This window comes from Monodelphis domestica, chromosome 1 (genome assembly GCF_027887165.1).
Source record: "Monodelphis domestica isolate mMonDom1 chromosome 1, mMonDom1.pri, whole genome shotgun sequence".
Taxonomy (NCBI): domain Eukaryota; kingdom Metazoa; phylum Chordata; class Mammalia; order Didelphimorphia; family Didelphidae; genus Monodelphis; species Monodelphis domestica.
This window is the reverse complement of record NC_077227.1, coordinates 149,104,164-149,122,477: the sequence shown is the minus strand read 5'-3', so window position 1 is coordinate 149,122,477 and position 18,314 is coordinate 149,104,164.

Sequence of the window (18,314 nt, the reverse complement as noted above, 5' to 3'; positions counted from 1 at the left end):
TTTAAAAAAGATAAAATAAAATATAGGGGTTAGACTAAATGAACTGTCAGGTTATTTCAAGATCTAGATCTTTAATCCCATTGGTTCTGAAGATGGCTATTTAGTAGCAAACTTGGGATGAGAACCACAAGACACCTGACCTCCAGGCCAGTGGTTTTGCTAGTATACAGCTCTGCAAGAACAGCAGAATTCATTTGAGGATTATTAAGTTGAACCTCAACATTTTGGCAATATTATCATATTCAGATTATTAAATATGAACAAAACATCAAAGCATCCTTGACTCCCCTCCCACCAGTGGTACCAGGAGAGAAAGTGGGAAAAATATTAAAATCATACTCATTGTTATAGCAAGGTCCGAGTGTGAGCTTTATAAATAATAATACCAAGCTGCCTGAAGCTAATGTCCCTTGTGGCTGGGAAGATATTGGCATTAAAGCAAACATCATCAATTTTTTAAGAAATGGAAATGGAGTTACAGATGTTGAGAGCTTGAAGGGCTAATGTGTGCTAGGTTTCAGTCAGAATATAACTGGGGAGATTTTAGTGAAAATCAGTTCAAAGAAATCTCCTGCAGAGAATTTTTCTTCACTCATGAAGGAGAAAGACAAGGCCATTTGGAATCACAACTGCCTTTGAAAATGTGAAAATGGTAGCATCTGTTTTTTCTTAATGCAGGAAGAGATAATCACGGGAAGAAGTGTCTTCTTACTTCTAACGGAGCATCACCAATAGAAAACCGAACTGTTTCGATGCAAACACAGCACTTCTTCAGCCAGTTACCACCCAGCACTTTGGAACTTCCTCCACCTGATTTTCTTGATTGAACTCATGATTTTCTCAAAATGAAACAGTTTTCATATTGATCAAGGGTTAGTCTTGGAGTCTAGTATACAAGATTTCTGGGTTCAATACTGATATATGTTTATGTAAGTATGACAAACTTACTTGTAGCCTCTTAGTGCCCTACTCGACTCTCTAAGGGTACAGTTGCAAGCTAGTTACATATCTGAATAGTGGAGTGAGCAACCATGCCAGGATATAACAGACATGAAATCACAAATCCAGATCAAATGTAAATCTTTCTACAGAAGATCGCCCCTATTTTTTTTGGAAGTGCATCTCTGGTTCATGCCTCTAGACTTTGGTTCAAATTTCCCTTTTGTTACTTACTACCTGTGGAATGTTGGCCAAGTCATTTAGGATCTGACTAGGTGGCTTCTGAGGACTCCCTTATTTAACAGCAGAATGAGTAAGAAGGTATTTCTCTCTTTGCTCTCTATTTGAAACTGTTATCTAGTCATAGTTCTCATCCTTTATATTTGTAACTATTATCTCATACATAATTAGAAAGAGCCGCAAAGGTCAAATTTGTTGCTTTTGTATAGTTCCAAGAAGTTTGGTTAACTCTAAAACATTCAAGAATATGTACTGCTTCATGACAGATAACCTTCATTGGTTCAAACCAAGCTAATGTAGTAGAGCTGAAATTTTTTCTATGTAAATAACGCTCGATGGCAGATAATTCTCCTAATAAGAATCAATTACTTTTTTTGAAGAATCTAGTAACAAATCCTGGGAAACAAGCAAAATTATGTTTTCCAACCATTAATTTCTTCTGATTATCATACTGCTGTCTCCATGCTAATTGCAAAACCCTATGGGATCTCACTAACATGAGATACAGCCAAGAATAGACAACAAAACCCAAGATCAGCAAAGGCAGGAATGTTAGCATCTTGTATACATTTTTTTAAAGTGCATTACTTCATAGACAGGAATCTAAACAGAGGGCAAAAACACAAATAAAGGGAAAATGCATGCATTTAGCTATAATCTTGTTCAAATTAGACTTCTTATTTGCAGGGGATGAACCTGCAAGATCTCTGCTCGAGATCTCTGCTCACCCTAAAATTCTGTGAATTTCATCTTACATGTTGATCAAGGTTTCCACAAGGAAAATGAAGCAGAAAATTGAGGCAATTATTGGGGTAATTAAGATTTTTAAAAATCTACTTTCTCTCAAATTAACCAGATAATTTAAGCAAAATTGTACAAGGCTTTCCCCTCCCCCCTCTTTTGCAGGAATTGGCAATTAGTTCTCTGGTTGGTTTTACTAGTGGAAAACCCAATGAGTGTTTATCCCAGCCTAGCTCAGAGACACCTTTCTTAGTTGCTCTTCAATAACTTTCAATATAGTGCTTTGTTTGAGTGTAAAAAGGTTTGGTAAGATTGATGAAAATAGTGATTCTGGTTTATGTTTGTTTCTTTATCTTGGTTACATCTTTAATGCTTGTGGAAACTTCAGATACTGAGCATTTTGGTTCCCCCTAAAGAGGCTGTGGATATATTCTTAAAGCCATTTTGCCTATTAAGTCAACAGATTAAAGATTCCAAGATCCTCCTCATCTTTTTTAAATTAAGCCAGAGACATGTACATCTAAGTAGCCCACCATCTCAAAGATCTATTAGTGAGTCATTAGAAATATATTTATCTTTTAAGAAAAGTTGACAATGGAAGAGAGAATAACTTTAACTAAATTTATTTTTAAATATTGCTTAAAAACAAAAACTAAAATTCCACATAAAGGATACCTAAGTGCTACTGCTACTACTATTATCAGTACTAACAATAATGATGATGATGATGACGGCTAGAATTCACAAAGTACTTTAAGGTTTGCAAAGTGCCTTACAAATATATTATCTTTACTCATTTTATCCTTGTAATAATTTTGAAGTATAGATGCTATTATATTACTCCCATTTTACAGATGAGGGAAAAGCCTGAGAGAGGTTAAATGGTTTGCCCAGAGATCATATAGGTAGAGTTGGAGACTAGATTTAAACTCATGCCTTCCTGACTCCACGTCCAACACTTTATTCATAGTATAACCTAGTTGCCTCAACTGTGTGTAATACTTAGCCATATGACCAAAAATTCCATAGGCACAGACCTCACGACTTTGTACCTGATAATGCTCTGTGACTCTTGTCTGTTTCCTCCCACAAATTCTCCTTGAGGGGTCGTCTTCTCTTTAGGAAACTTTCTTCATATTGCTCAACATTGTATATCAGTGGAATATTCAGATCAACAGTACATGTGTCCATAAGCTGTCCACTCACTCTGGATGAATGACCCATTATTTTTCTGGCCATGCATCTTTTTTTTTGTTTGTTTGGTATTTTTTTGCCTTTTTATTTGTATCTGTGTTACATAGCACAATGCCTAACCAATATTGTGCACTTAATAAATACCTGTTAAATTTATTTATTTGTTTGTTTGTTTATTTATTTAGATTTTAAACATTATTTTTATTTGGTCAATTTCAAACATTATTCATTGAATACAAAAATCATTTTCTTTTCCCCCCTCCCCCCCTGCTACCCCTCCCAAAGCCAACACATGATTCCACTGGGCATCACATGTGTCCTTGACCCGAACCCATTTCCATGTTGTTGGTATCTGTGCTAGGATGTTCATTTAGAGTCTACATCCCCAATCATATCCCCTCAACCCCTGTCATCAAGCAGTTGACTTTCTTCGATGTTTTTGTTCCCACCGTTTGTCCTCTGTTTGTGGATAGTGTTTTTTCTCATAGATCCCTTCAGGTTGTTCAAGGATATTGCATTGACATTAATGGGGAAGTCCATTACGTTTGATTGTACCATAGTGTATCAGTCTCTGTGTACAATATTTTCCTGGTTCTGCTCCTTTCGCTCTGCATCACTTCCTGGAGGTTGTTCCAGTCTTCATGGAATTCCTACACTTTATTATTCCTTTTAGGACAATATTATTCCATCACCAACATATACACAATTTGTTCAGCCATTCCCCAATTAAAGGGCATCCCCTCATTTTCCAGTTTTTTGCCACCACAAAGAGCGCAGCTATGAATATTTTTGTACAAGTCTTTTTCCTTATTATCTCTTTGGGGTGGCCATGTATCTTTGATGACTTTTTTTTTATGATACTCCTGTGTAATTTTTTTTTCTAGGCAATGCCATGTGACCTACTTGTACTCACCAAGCATGGCTCCAATATCCTCTGGGTTTCCCACAACTTAAATTTTGGGGGCCATGAAATATGAAAGATATGAGTCTATGATTCATGACTTGGATTCATATGGCATGACTAGAAGATTATTATTTAAAATATGGACTCTCATTTCATGGAGAAGATTTGAGTCATCAAAAGTACTGTTCAGTTTTCTAAAAACAATTCAGCTCATTCTTGTGTTTCTGTTTAACTCTGGACCCAGTTCATTGTCCATTTGTATTGTCTATCCAAGATGTATGTACTAATGAACCCATTATATGGATAGTCATCCAACAACAAATCAGTCTGGACAATTCTTGCTCTTTCAAATTCTTTATTATCTTATGGATGATTGACCAAATTCTTCTGAGTTAACTCTTACTTTCATCTAGGAGCCTCATTTAGAGGTTTGACATATTTAGCATAATGGCATTGCCAAATATCAGTGTGCAAAAGACCTCACTTTTTCTAGAAAACCCTTTTTTCACTTGTACTTGGTGTGAGACATCCTCCATTTGTGAGTATGTCACTTAAATTATTTCAACCTTATTTCTTTCATCTGCAAAAGAGGGCTAATAATAGTGCCTTCCTCATGGGCCATAGTGAAAATCAAATGAAAAAATACATGTAAAGGTCTAGATAAATTATTATGTGTTTCCCTGTTCCATATCTTGTTTGACATTTACAGTAAGAGGGTCACTGAACGTGTTATCTCTGTTGTTAGACATTTTGAACACTTTGATTTTTGCATAAATGTATAGGAGACCCCTTGTTGGAGGAAAGTTAAGATGGTGATCTCCTTTAAAAAATCAATTGCATTTTTATGTTTAAAAATACATGTTGTGAGATATTTCCTTCTTCATAGCTTTCCATCAGTGGTGTGATGGTAAAGATATAGCCTGCTATAGAACATCATTTCTGAAAGCTCAATCTTCTTCATATGCTTTTTTAAAGGATGCTTTCAATGCATAGGTGATTTTCATTAAAATAGGAAAGTAGGGAACAGCTAGTTTTCAGCCAAAGAAATCAAAACTATTAATAAGTACATGAAAAAATGCTCTAAATCTCTTATAATCAGAGAGATGCAAATCAAAACAATTCTGAGGTATCACCTCACACCTATTAGATTGGCTAATATGAGAGCAAAGGAAAGTAATGAATGCTGGAGGGGATGTGGCAAAGTAGGGACATTAATTCATTGCTGGTGGAATTGTGAATTGATCCAACCATTCTGGAGGGCAATTTGGAACTATGCCCAAAGGGCGATAAAAGACTGTCTGCCCTATGATCTAGCCGTAGCACTGCTGGGCTTGTACCCCAAAGAGATAATAAGGAAAAAGACATGTACAAGAATATTCATAGCTGTGCTCTTTTTGGTAGCCAAAAATTGGAAAATGAGGGGATGCCCTTTAATTGGGGAATGGCTGAACAAATTGTGTATATGTTGGTGATGGAATAATATTGTGCTCAAAGGAATAATAAACTGGAGGAATTCCATGATGACTGGAACAACCTCCAGGAAGTGATGCAGAGCGAAAAGAGCAGAACCAGGAAAACATTGTACACAGAGACTGATACACTGTGGTACAATAGAACATAATGGACTTCTCCATTAGTGTCAACACAATGTCCCTGAACATTCTGCAGGGATCTAGGAGAAAAAAATACCATCCACAAGCAAAGGACAAATTGTGGTAGTAAAAACACCAAAGAAAAGCAACTGTTTGACTACAGGGATTGAGGGGACATGAATGAGGAGAGACTCCAAATGAACAGCCTAATACAAATACCAACAACATGGAAATGGGTTTGAATCAAGGACACATGTGATACCCAGTGGAATCATTCATTGGCTAGGGGAGGGGTGGTGGGAGGGGGAGGAAAAGAAAAAGATCTTTGTTTCCAAGGAATATTGTTTGAAAATGACCAAATAAAATAATGTTTAAATTGGAAAAAAATAGGGAAGTAGGCATATGTGTTGGTAACTATGATTAAGTATTTATGTAATTTTCCTCTTAATAATAATTCAAGTTCCAAAGACAAATAGGTAAGCTTTTTTTTTAACTAAAAAAAAAAATCTCAGCTGAGCTGCACTCTAAGAGAAAATAGGTTGTTTTTTTTGTTCTCAGTCTACATCTAGACAACTGAGCTCTAGAAGAGATCCATCTAGAAGGAACAGACTAGACTATGGTATCAAACTCAAATAGAAATGAGGGTCACTAATACATACACAAGGATCCCTACAAGGCACATATTGACTTAGTTGTTAAATATGTTATTTACAGGTTATTAGATTTTAATTTTGTCAAGTGTTTCCCAGTTATATTTTAATCTGGTTCAGATTAAATCTGTTTTTGACACCTGTATACCAAAAGATCTCTCCTTGTTCCTTCCAACCTTGAGCCTTTGTAACACTATTTGTTATATAGAAAAATTCTGAAATGTGAAGTTCCACTTCGTAGGCTAATGTTCCATTTACTAATTGAAAAGAAATACTTATTTAGCACCAATAAAACTCCCCAAGGGAAAAAATGGAACTTAACTTCCTCCTCCTTCTCCCCCTTCTTTACTCATACAAAAAAATTCCCAAATGCCCACCAATATTCAGTAATCATATGAATTGCTGGTAAAAAAAATATTTTAAAGAAAATCTTAATCAAAAATGTAAATGACAAAGTCTGTTTTTCAAATGAATACTCACTATGCATTGGGAATCATTACTCTAGGTAAATCATTAAATGCCTTGTCATTTTCCATTTTCATTCTTATAGTATTTAGAGTAAAAAGGGAACTTGGAGATCATTTAATCTACCACCTTCATATTATAGATGGAGAAACTCACACTCATAGAGGTTAATTGATTTCTCAAGCCACACATGCAATGACAGCTGGGATTTGAATCCAAGCCTTTTGACTTTGAGTCAATGCTCTTTCCATTATGCATTATGATAGATCTAAAGAGGATATGGAAATTATATGCTTAATAAGATCAAACAAGGGCCAAACACATCACTGGAAACATTTTTATTCCCTAATAACCATTCAGGATAAGAAACAACTCTTTTTAAACTTGTGGTCACTTGGTCAATAGATGATCAGAATGAATTCTTTGAAATCACCTGGACAAGAAACATGCTAATAAACAGGAGAAACTTACTTAAGTTGTAGCTACTGTAAGAACCTTTTAGAAGCCACATCTTATTAAAAAGCACTATTTGGGAAATTGGGCATGAGTCAATGGAAGCAATTCTCTTGTTTAGTTGTATTAAAATGAGCTCTTATTTTGAAAGTCATCCACTTCCCATTTCCCACTAATAAGAGGATGCCAATGTAGTGCGAAGCAAATGTTCCCTTTCCAATTTAATGACAAAATCCAAAGTGCAAAGCCATCTGCACTAAGAAAAACAAACAGCCCTGAAGCATGACCCTTCAGTTGAAATGTATTATGGTAGGGAGCCATGCATTTGCTAGGAGCCCTTCTTTCATCCAAGCTTGGGGAGTTGTCCTGTGCACTACAAATGGTGCCATCTGCAGACAATAACTGTCAGAACTCAGGTTTTCTCTCTCTAAGACCTGGTATTCTCAGAGTGGGTATTCTAAGTGTAAAGACCAATGGACTTGATAATGGAATAACAAGTATTCCTTGAGGATTTTAGTGTCAAAGAAAGGAGCTCATAGCCTTTGCTGCCAAGAACCTGTCAAATCTGCCTTAATTATGATTAATAACATACACATACCTGAGATTTTTTTCCCTTCTCTCACTGACTTTCCTAAAATGTCTGTCTTTGTTAAATATTATCTCAGTAGCAGATGCATCTATGGCTTTAAGGATATCATAGTGTTCTATCCTATGCCTTCAGAAGTATTTACAAAACATCTAGTCGTGGTAAAATAAATGTTTTCAGCATCTCCTCAAGTATATTTCTTTCTCTTTTGGATGGCTACTTTTAGAAGAAGAATGAGTAGTTTTCTACTGGGATTTTTAGTCTTTCTGACCAAGTTTTCTGAGAAGAGTTTAAAGCTCTCCACCAAAGACTTCAATCATTTAGGTTCCAGACTTTTGGTAGGATGCTATACTTACCTGAGGAAGAACACAAACCTTGTATATTCATACTATTGATAAAAGACTTAAGAAAGGATCATAATTTAATTGTAGTTAAGGTAAAACTAATTGCTCTGTGAGTTTCTCTATGATGGTAGGGAATGGCATCATGCTAGATTCTGGTAATTGTTAAAATAGGAATAATATGAAGAAATAAAAACAACTTATGGGAGAGTTCTTATTATTGGGTACACATATGGATTTATTTACATTTATGCCTTATAAACATATTATGATTTGAGAAATTGTTACATGCATGTCTATGTAAAGAGAGTAGCTATCAATTGTGCAAATTTTGCCCTTTTTGAGCTTGAAGCATCAAATATCTTTGCTTGTTTTATCACTATCTCTCCCATTATGTTTATATGTATGTTTCATATTTGCAAAGTGCATTATTCCCTATGATAATACACACCTGACCTCCCTCTATTGTTCAGGTAGCATTAACAGTCTAGAAATTCCAGAGTTGATGGCTCAATCTCTTGCTTGTTAATTAGACAGTTTAAGCTCTAATTGGCTGGTGTTAAGTCAATCAATCAGTGAAAGGGTTATACATTCACTCATTGGGAATTGTGGAAGCAATTGATCTAATCCACAGTAGGCTCTCCAGCAGTAATCACTTATTCATAGCCAAACAACGGAAGGACAATTGCAGCATGCAGTTTATAAATTCTGAGGAAGGTACAAAGACAGAGTGTAGACAAATGCCTAGAACCTTGCTGCATTGTAGCTTTGGGGGGAAAGCGATTTGCTTGTCACAGGCACCTTTGCTAATGATTGGACACAACACATAGATATCTCTCAATCCAATTTGTTGAGATAAAAATGAGCTACAAGAAAACCCAGGTGATTTTCTATGGAAGTCAAGAATGAAATAAGCCACCTAGGAAGTGACAGTATTATAATGCTATTTTTTTGGAGGGAGGGGGAATCTTGATTTCATCCAGGTGAATTTTTATTTTTAATTCAGTTTTTGACTAGATTATGTGTTTATTGCCTTGTAAGTTTCTGGAGGGTTATGAGCCAGCTCCAATACCTTTTGTAGTCTCTTTCCTTTCCAGTAAAATGTTATATTATACACATAGTAAGTGTTTGATAAATATTTTTTGAATGAATACAGAGAGTGAATGATATCTTTTCTGCCACTTCTCATGCATCAGTCATCACTGGTAATGTGCTCACATCTTCCGGGGTGCCTTTCTTATGCTGATCACATAACAAGAGTAAATGATACAAGATGGAGAGCATGAACTTTGTATTAGGATTCACAAGATATTAAAAAGACCCAGAGTAATGGCTCTAGGCTTTTAGTGAGACCCTCCTTTATAGAAGATATAAGGTAGGATATGACTAAGAATTAAGGAAGATGAGAGGACTTTAGAAGGACCCACTAAAGTTGAACTTATTTCAGTGATACCTCTATTGCTCAAAGTACTTTTGGGATTTCTCTTCTGGGATTGCTCTCTGATTCAGTTTACCACACCTGCAAGAACAAACTCTTTGTTCATTCACAAGAAAGTGCTGAAATTCCAATCCTGTCTCCTAGAATTCTATTCCATATCATACTCTTCCTACATATCTTGAAATAGGAAGATCACAGTCTGTATTCAATTATTGTGTCAGCAAAAGTGTTACATAGTAGAAAGAAAGTTAAGCTTTGGGGTTGAATCATTACTTTAGCTCTTACCAGTTACATGACCTCAAAAAAGTCACTTAAAGCTCCCTGGATCTCTACTTTTCCCCTATGAAGTAAAAGATTATGCTTGTTTGTCTACTTCACAAGGTTTTTGGGAGGAGAGCATTCTGTAAGCCTTAAAGTCTTGTAAGAAATGTGACTTGTTATTGTCATCACAGAATTGGTCTAGAGTGTAGGTTCATATTCTCAATTCTATCTATGTATGCACATAAAAAGTAGCACTGAGTATTATTATTATCGAAATACCTCAGAAAATATAAAATAAGAGACTCAACACTGCACTGAAAGCTGGAAGATCTTGGTTATAGTACTCTTAGATAGCTGTTTGACTTTGAACAAATTATTATATATCTTTGATTGGAAGTGAGTCTTATGTAATAGCCCCTCTATGATTCCTTCCCAGATGATCACTCACAAATTTTCAGGTTTGGTTCCCAAGGGGACCAGTAACACAGAATAATCCAAAGAATTCAAAGGACTCACTTGAGACCATGTTAAAACTTAGCAAAGCTGGGATTCAAACCCAGACCCTTTGACTCCAAAATCAGAATTCTTCCCATTGTACCATCTAAGGATGAAATACAAAGGAAGAGAGGAACTGTAATTCACAAATATAAAATTATCCCCCCAAAATGTGTTCTAATAAACTTACTGTTGTATGTTGAAATTGATAATTTTCAAGTATGAAAAAGAAGGGAAAATGATATTATTTTTCTCTTAAATATAGAAAATCCTGAACTACTTGTATGCCCTAGAGTGAAAAGTTCTGGGTTTTTGGTTTTGATTTTATAGCAATTCATTTTATAGTTTGGAAAATTGCTATTATAATCTTGATGATAGAAAATAAGCATACTCATCTTTAGATGATAAGTGATAACTTACATGTAGAGGGAACATTATAAAATATTTTTTTCACAACAATCCTGTATAAGTATTATTCTCATTTTATAAATGAGGAAACTGAGGCTTTGAGATATTAAGCAATTTGCCCAAGGTCACACAACTAGTATATTTTAGAGCTTGAATTTAATTTGGGTCCTCTGACTTTGAGTTCTCTTTCCATGACGCCATACTCTTTTCCTGAAAGTGGGGATGTTACATATTCACTCTCTATAGAGAGCTGGAAATAGACTTAATGAAGACATAGCTTCAGATCCTTTCTCAAACACTTCCTGGCTATGTGATTTAGGCAAGTCAATGAGCCTCTCTCTTTTAGTTTCACTTGCAAAGTGAGGGGGTTGCTCTTGCTCTGTGGTCTGATGTATGTGACTTAAGATTTCTTTTCTTTTCTTATCTTTTTTGTATTACTGTCATTTGCTTTTATATCACAGTCATTTCTGGATATTCCCCATACAGACATACAGTGAACCTTCCATTGTAAAAGAAAGGAACTGGCACTGAAACTAAGTCTGACAGTGTATGTAATACAACACACCTATAATGTCCCTTGTCTGAGTTATTTTCTTAGTAGTAAGGATGTTTGTCCTAATGTAAGTACCCACATATCCAATTCACCTTGTAGCTAAAGTTATATATTTTTGCTGCAGATGAGGGGGCAATTTGTTGCTTTGAAATGTTACAAAATATACTGATTAAAAGTAAGTCCCAGGGTTTCTTTCTTATTAGCTCATCAACACCATACATTAACTGAAGAGAGCCAACTATAGGAGAAAAATACAAGATAGGAATTATAGTTATCCCTGGAAAAGTTTCATGTGTAAATTTAAAAATGGCACGAGAGTCAACAGGAAATAATTGTTAGCTTGCTCTGGAGTTAAGGGTTGAGACCTGAATGAGTCCTGAATAGTCAGGAAGGAATTGGTCTAGAGATGCTTCTCTCTGCTGACTGTCAGAGCTGGTAGAGAAAAACTCTCCATAGCCCAAGAACTGGTTTTGGTCCCCATGTCCCCGACCCAATGTCTTTTTCAAAGGGGAATCTTTAGAAAAGCCCATTCTGCATTTAACTTTGGTGTCTCTCCTGTGGGCCTTGTGTCTAACCAGAAACGGCACATCTGAATATTTCCTGCATGCTAAACAGACCATTGTAAGCCGTTTCCTCTAGGCTAGATTGTTATAAATGCTGTTTATGATCCTGCTATGACAACTGTGAAGGACATGGCAAAGAATTTATCACAGGATTATTCATCCACCAGCAGAATACCTAATAAGATTCTAAATGACCCAAGATGATAATAAGATCTAGCTTGTAGCAAGAAGGTATTAATAAACTGCTTTTTTTCAATAAGAAAGAGTCCTGGCATCATTACCCTGACATATTTGTTTTGCTTATATTTTGCTGGCAAAATAAGTCTGCTGGATTATAGAGCAAATTTATAAAACCCCCTGATGTATGAAAAATACAACACACGTGAAGTGGAACCCATAGGTTAAAGTCAAGAGTCCCATGTTTGCCTATGCCATCGCAGAGCCAGACTTCCCAGTCATAGATTATAATTGTTCCATGCCATTTGCCATTGTATTTTATTTATTTATTTGTTTGTTACATTAAAGTACACAGTTAACTTGCTTCCTCTCTTCCCTCCCTCACCATTAGAGAAGGCATCATTTGATAAAAAGATATATGAATATATATATATATAGAGAGAACTATGTCTTATTCTGTTTATCATTTTTTTCTGTAGGTGGGCATATACAAATTCTTTTTTTTGCTTTAATTTATTTATTTGTTATATTAAAATTCCCAGGTAACTCCTTTCCTTTCTCCCCTCCCTGTACCAGAGAAGGCATCATTTGACAAAAAAAAATGCACATATAAAACTATGTCTCATTTATTTCTATTTATCCATTTCTTTCTCTGGAGGTGGACATATACAAATCATCTTCAAACAATATTTCTTTTGCTGTATATAATGTTCTCTTTGTTCTGCTCTTTTCACTCTTTATAATTTCACATAGTTCCTTCTGCTTTTATATTTTAAAATTATATATAGAATACTATATCATCTGCTGTTGACTACAAGGCCATAATTTAGTTGAAGGAATTTTGTTGAAAATCACCATTCAGATGAATAATGAATGGCACTAAAATGATGAATTCAAATGGAAGCCTAGTTAAATATCCAACACCACCTATGAAGTTACCAAAAGAATCCATTGCATTATGATGTTGTTCATTCCTATGAGGGGAAAATGGCTTAACAAAAAAAAAGCATGACACAGACATCCAGAGATAGAAGGGAAAGTTGGGCAGCCAACTTCTTATGGACCTCCAACCAACTGGAACCAGAAAAGGTATTCACATGACTATTCACATAATATCCTCTGTACCAAGTATGCTTTCATTGTGGTAATGGGAAGCAAATTGGGAGTGATATGGGCATTCTCAACCTCTTATATTTGAGGTACCAAGGAATATTATGTGAATAGTCATGTGAATACCTTTTCTGGTTCCAGTTGGAAAGAATTTCAAATAATAAACAAAAGACTTTACTTTTGATACTGGAGGTAACAATAACAACCTATCTCATGTTTGTTGTAAGGATAAAATAAAATAATTTATGTAAAGCACTATATAAAATTAAAGAGCTGTATAAATATTATTATCATTATTGATATTTTAATAACATTACTTAATAATTATGCATTTGATATCAATCCATTGCCAATCAATATTAATCACATTAATGGAATATATAGTTAACATTAATAATTAATTTGCTATCAACAATAAGCCTTAATAATCCATTCCTATTAATGGATTATTATCCACTAAAATTTATTTACAAAGGATCTAATGGAAGGTCTAAAACAAGTAATCCTCTAAATTCTAGGGATTATATTTACTTGTATAGGGCATGTGTTCCTCCAATGTGAGAGATTCAGATTCTCTATGCTGGTTTAAAAAAGATTGATCAGGACCTTAAACAGCACCCTCTGGCTCAAGTCTTATTCAGGAATCTGTTCTCATCATAGGAGTCATAATCTAAGCAGCTTTAAGAACATTTTAAAGCTTATCACTAACAGTAGTAAGAAGCTCTTTGCAAAGAGAAATGAGTGCCATCCCTTGTTTTCATATGACTTTCTATGAACATTTAGCCCCCTCTGCAAGGAAGGAATTGTATACCAGATCATATGGTCATAGTGCTACAGATTTACAGCTGGAAGTATATGTAGAAGCAATCAAATTCAACTGCCTCATTTCACAGATGAGGAAACTGAGGTATGAACAGGTTGACTTGCCCAAAGTCATATTGCTAATAAGTATTTGTGACAGAATCTGAACTCATATCTTTCTAACTTATGAGATAATACAATACAATACAAATTTGATGTGGGCTTGAAAGGCCTCTATATCTTCATTTCCTCTGGCTGTGTGTCATTTGAAAATGGCATTCTACATTTCACTTTTTTAGGGTGCTAAATATTCTACAGGCTAGAAGGACATGTGACTTACTTGCCTTTATAAAGACTCATTTAAGACCCTCTGGTCAAACTAAATATTCTTTCCTGTATATCCATTTTAAGAGAAGGTTGCAGGTCAGTGAAAATGACATATTAGTCCCTTGGGAAAAGGTGAATGTGGGAATATGTATGACAGTAGAGTGAGAAGAGAAAATTGGAACATATTTTCAGGCTACAAGGATTATTACAGCAACAGCCTACTCTTATGGTGAAGCTATTACAACAAATAATTATGACTTGAATCATCTTATTTTTAAAAAGAAATTATCTTTTACAATAGAGCCTTGGAATTAAATTTAAAGAAAGTGATACCTATGTCTTATAAACAGAGGAAAGCAGTAACCAAATACTTTCAAAACAAATCATTATTCAAAAGATATGTACCAACCATCCATTATGGTATAGGGCACTGTGTTATATGCAGTGAAGGAACATAAAAAAGTAAAACATGGACCCTGGATGCTTAAATATCTCAGAGCCACCCTGATGAGACAAGGTATAAACACATGAAAAAGAGAACTTGTGTTTATGGTATATCATTTGAACCATGCAAAGAATGTTAGAGGAAGGAAGGAACAAATGAAGGAAGGTGTAGGTAAACAGAGAAGAATTCCTGATGTGGGTAGGACTTGAACTGGTCCTTGACAGATAAGTATCATAAAGTAAGAAAAGAAAAGAAAGAGAATTCCAATCCTTTAATTTTAATTTTAATTTTATTTTATTTAGTCAATTTAGAACATTATTCCTTGGTTACAAGAATCATATTCTTTCCCTACCTACCCTCCCCCCACCCTTCTCGTAGCCAATGCACAATTCCACATGTGTCCTTGATCAGAACCTATTTCCATGCTGTTGATGTTTGCACTAGGATTTTAATTTTATTTTTAAAAAGAAAAAAATCACTTTCACCCTAAGACCTTTATCTATAGGTTAATACATATTGCTCAGTGGAGCACAGTCATTTATACATAGGATTTTGTGTTTCTGTTGTTTTTGTTTCTGTTGTCATCTTTAATTTTCTTCTGCCCTCTCCAAGGTCTGTTCTTTTGTAGAAATGAAATCAAGCTGTGTAAACTACAAGAAGCCATCTTTGTACAGTAAGTACACATGGTTCCCAAACCCCTGGCATGCTGGGTGTTTCCTTAGGGTAGAGACTGATTGCAAAGAAAACAACTCAAAATGCTCCTGGAGCATTTCAACCTGTAGTCACTGGAGGGAGGGGGAAAAAAAAACGTGCCAGAGTTCCTCTTTTCAAATTTCAATGTAATGAACTGGATATTCTTTACCTGAAAATCCTATGAAAAGGGAATACTCTCACTAGATTTTGGAAATCCACCCCTAGTTCTTCAAACTGGGCACAAAAATACCTATCCAACTTTACTCTCAGAGTAGCTACAAGGATTAATGAGGCCAATCTGAAAATGTCTGAAAATAAAATGATCTATAAATACTGTTGATTATTATTCTTATTATGCTGATCACCACCATCTATGCTGTGTGTGATGATTTAGCCTAAGTCCCTTCCAGCTCTAAATGTACAGTCTTATGGTCTGTACAGATAATATTTATGCCAGAGTTCATAGAACTTGATAGCAATACATCCTACCCATTCGCCATAGAATTAGGTGATGCTAGTTATTGTCACCTTCTGCTCAGCTATGCTGGGGCAATCACCCTACCTCAGTAACTTTTTTTTAATGAGGTCTCTTATTTAATCAATGTGGGGATCCTTAAGAGCACCTAGGTAGTTTTAACCTCAGGTCACTCATGGCATATCATTTCTGATGGGTGATTTCAATGTTGGGTTACAGCTAGACAATATTACTAAGACAACTTGCAAAAAGAATTTGCCATTCCATCCTAGACTTTATTTTGTGGGTGATTTAAGATTCCCACAATCTTTTAACAGGGTAGAGACAGTAACTTTAAGTTTATAGATCCAGCTACAGAATCAAGAAGACCTGGGTTCAAGCTCCCCTTGGATACATCCCGGCCGTGTGAACTGGGTCAAGTCCCTTTACCTCTCAGCATTACAGACAACTTTTTATAAGTATAAATTACAGAGGAGGGAAATGCATTAGTAGGGAGAGTTTCCTCAACAGGGGATTCAATGACATCACAGCTCCAGGCTCTATCCCTCTTTGATAAGGAACCACAATAACTCTTGTCAATTTGAGCTGAAGGTCCTAAAGTTGAAAAATCTTTCAGGGCCCTGATAAGTATCTCTGAGTAGACGTGTTTTTTAAACACTCCTAAGACTCAGTGACCTGCATATATAAGCAGATGATTTTCTTCTGTATTTGGAAACAACCTCCACTTTGATAACAGTCCAGGCATTTAAACAGGCAGACTCAGGAAGGCTGGCAAAAGTGGAAATGTCAAACTTTATTTCTTTTTAATGATGTGTGTCATCCAAATAGTGATGCCATCAATAGGGGATGTTGTGTTTTTGTTATTTTTTTCCTTCAACTCTCAGATGCCTTTTAACATATGTAAAAATATTTATATAGTATCTTAAGTTCCACAACATTAATGGTACAGACACACTCTTCTGAGCTCTCCCTCTCGGTAATATCATATTTAACTCAAAAGAAGTCACAGGCATATTGGGGGCAGATAGTAGGTACAAATCTGACAAAAAGCTAATGAGCTCTCCTGTGATTATCAGTGAGTACTGTGACTCATTAAATCTCATTTCCTGGGAAAGTCCACATAGGGAGAAGAAATTATCTGGAATAAAGGCCTGAAAACCTAATGCAGTCAGATTTATGGGCATCTACATAGCAGCCACATGATAATCAGTGCAAATAGTAAAATGTTTTAATGAGGTTCTCTGAAATATTTAATGGGGTATTTTATTTAATTTTTTTTCAGTTTTGCTATTTTCAGTAAGGGACTGGCAGTGCGGCAATGAGTAAGGGTCTTCAGACCAAGTAGGGCTGTTCTTTACACTGTTTGGACTTAAGGTGTTCTCCCTACCCCCAGCATATTATATTGTTACATGTATTAGATTTGTCATTGGTATGCATGCCTGTGCTCAAATGAGGTCAGGATTAGACTAAGTCACAAAGACTCCTCCTTTTGGTCCAAAGGTATATAGGTCTCTGCTTAAGATTCAGTTCTCTTCAAAGCTCCTCATAGTGATCATTACTTATTCGGAGATTTTTTCTCTATTGCAAGGGTTTATAACCTGGGGTCTGTGAACTTGTTTTTAAAATATTTTGATAACTGTATTTCAATATAATTGGTTTCCTTTGTAATCCTGTGTATTGTATTGCATGCATTTTAAAAACATTATTCTGAGAAGGGGTCCAGGTTCACTAGACCACCAAAGGGGTCTGTGATGTTAAAAAAAAAAAAAGGTTAAGAACCTCTTTTCTATAGGGAAGAAATACTGAAGGAAAAAAAAGCTAACCCCAAGGGAAATTGTAAGGTAGACCGAATTTGTCTTAGGTACCCTCCATGTTCCCTTTCAGTGTCCCCTCTCTTCCTCATTCAGTTTCTTCCTCTGCTCAGTACACTGTCAAAGTACTATCTGAAACCTATCTAACAACATCCTTCTTAAGATGCTTTCTTTGCCTTACCTTACCTTAAGTAAGATGTTATGCTTCTCAGAAATATTTGCATTTTAACAGAGGGTTCAAAACCCAAGATCTAGAAGGCACCAGTCTCAGACTGGAGCCACTCTCTAATGTTGGAATTCCAGAACTAACACCAAGAGACCCATGGAAGAGATGTTTAGAAGTTTCACTCAAGTCATGCAATCCAAATGCCATTGATGCCAAAGTATTCCAAGTCTAATGGCACTTTTCTGACTGCCCTGTCTGGGAGGAATGGCTCATCCTGGATCAGTGGCAGACCCCAAAATTCTGTGGTTGGACTCAACGTTACTTAATTAGTATGTTGTCAAGGCACATGTTCTTTTTTGGAAGCATCATCCTTAGCTGTAAAACACACGTTTTAGATCCAAATTCTTCTAATGATATTGGCATTTAAGAGAGGGTGCCAGAGCACACATTAAATACTCATTTGTCTGCTTTCCTTTAACTCCAAGA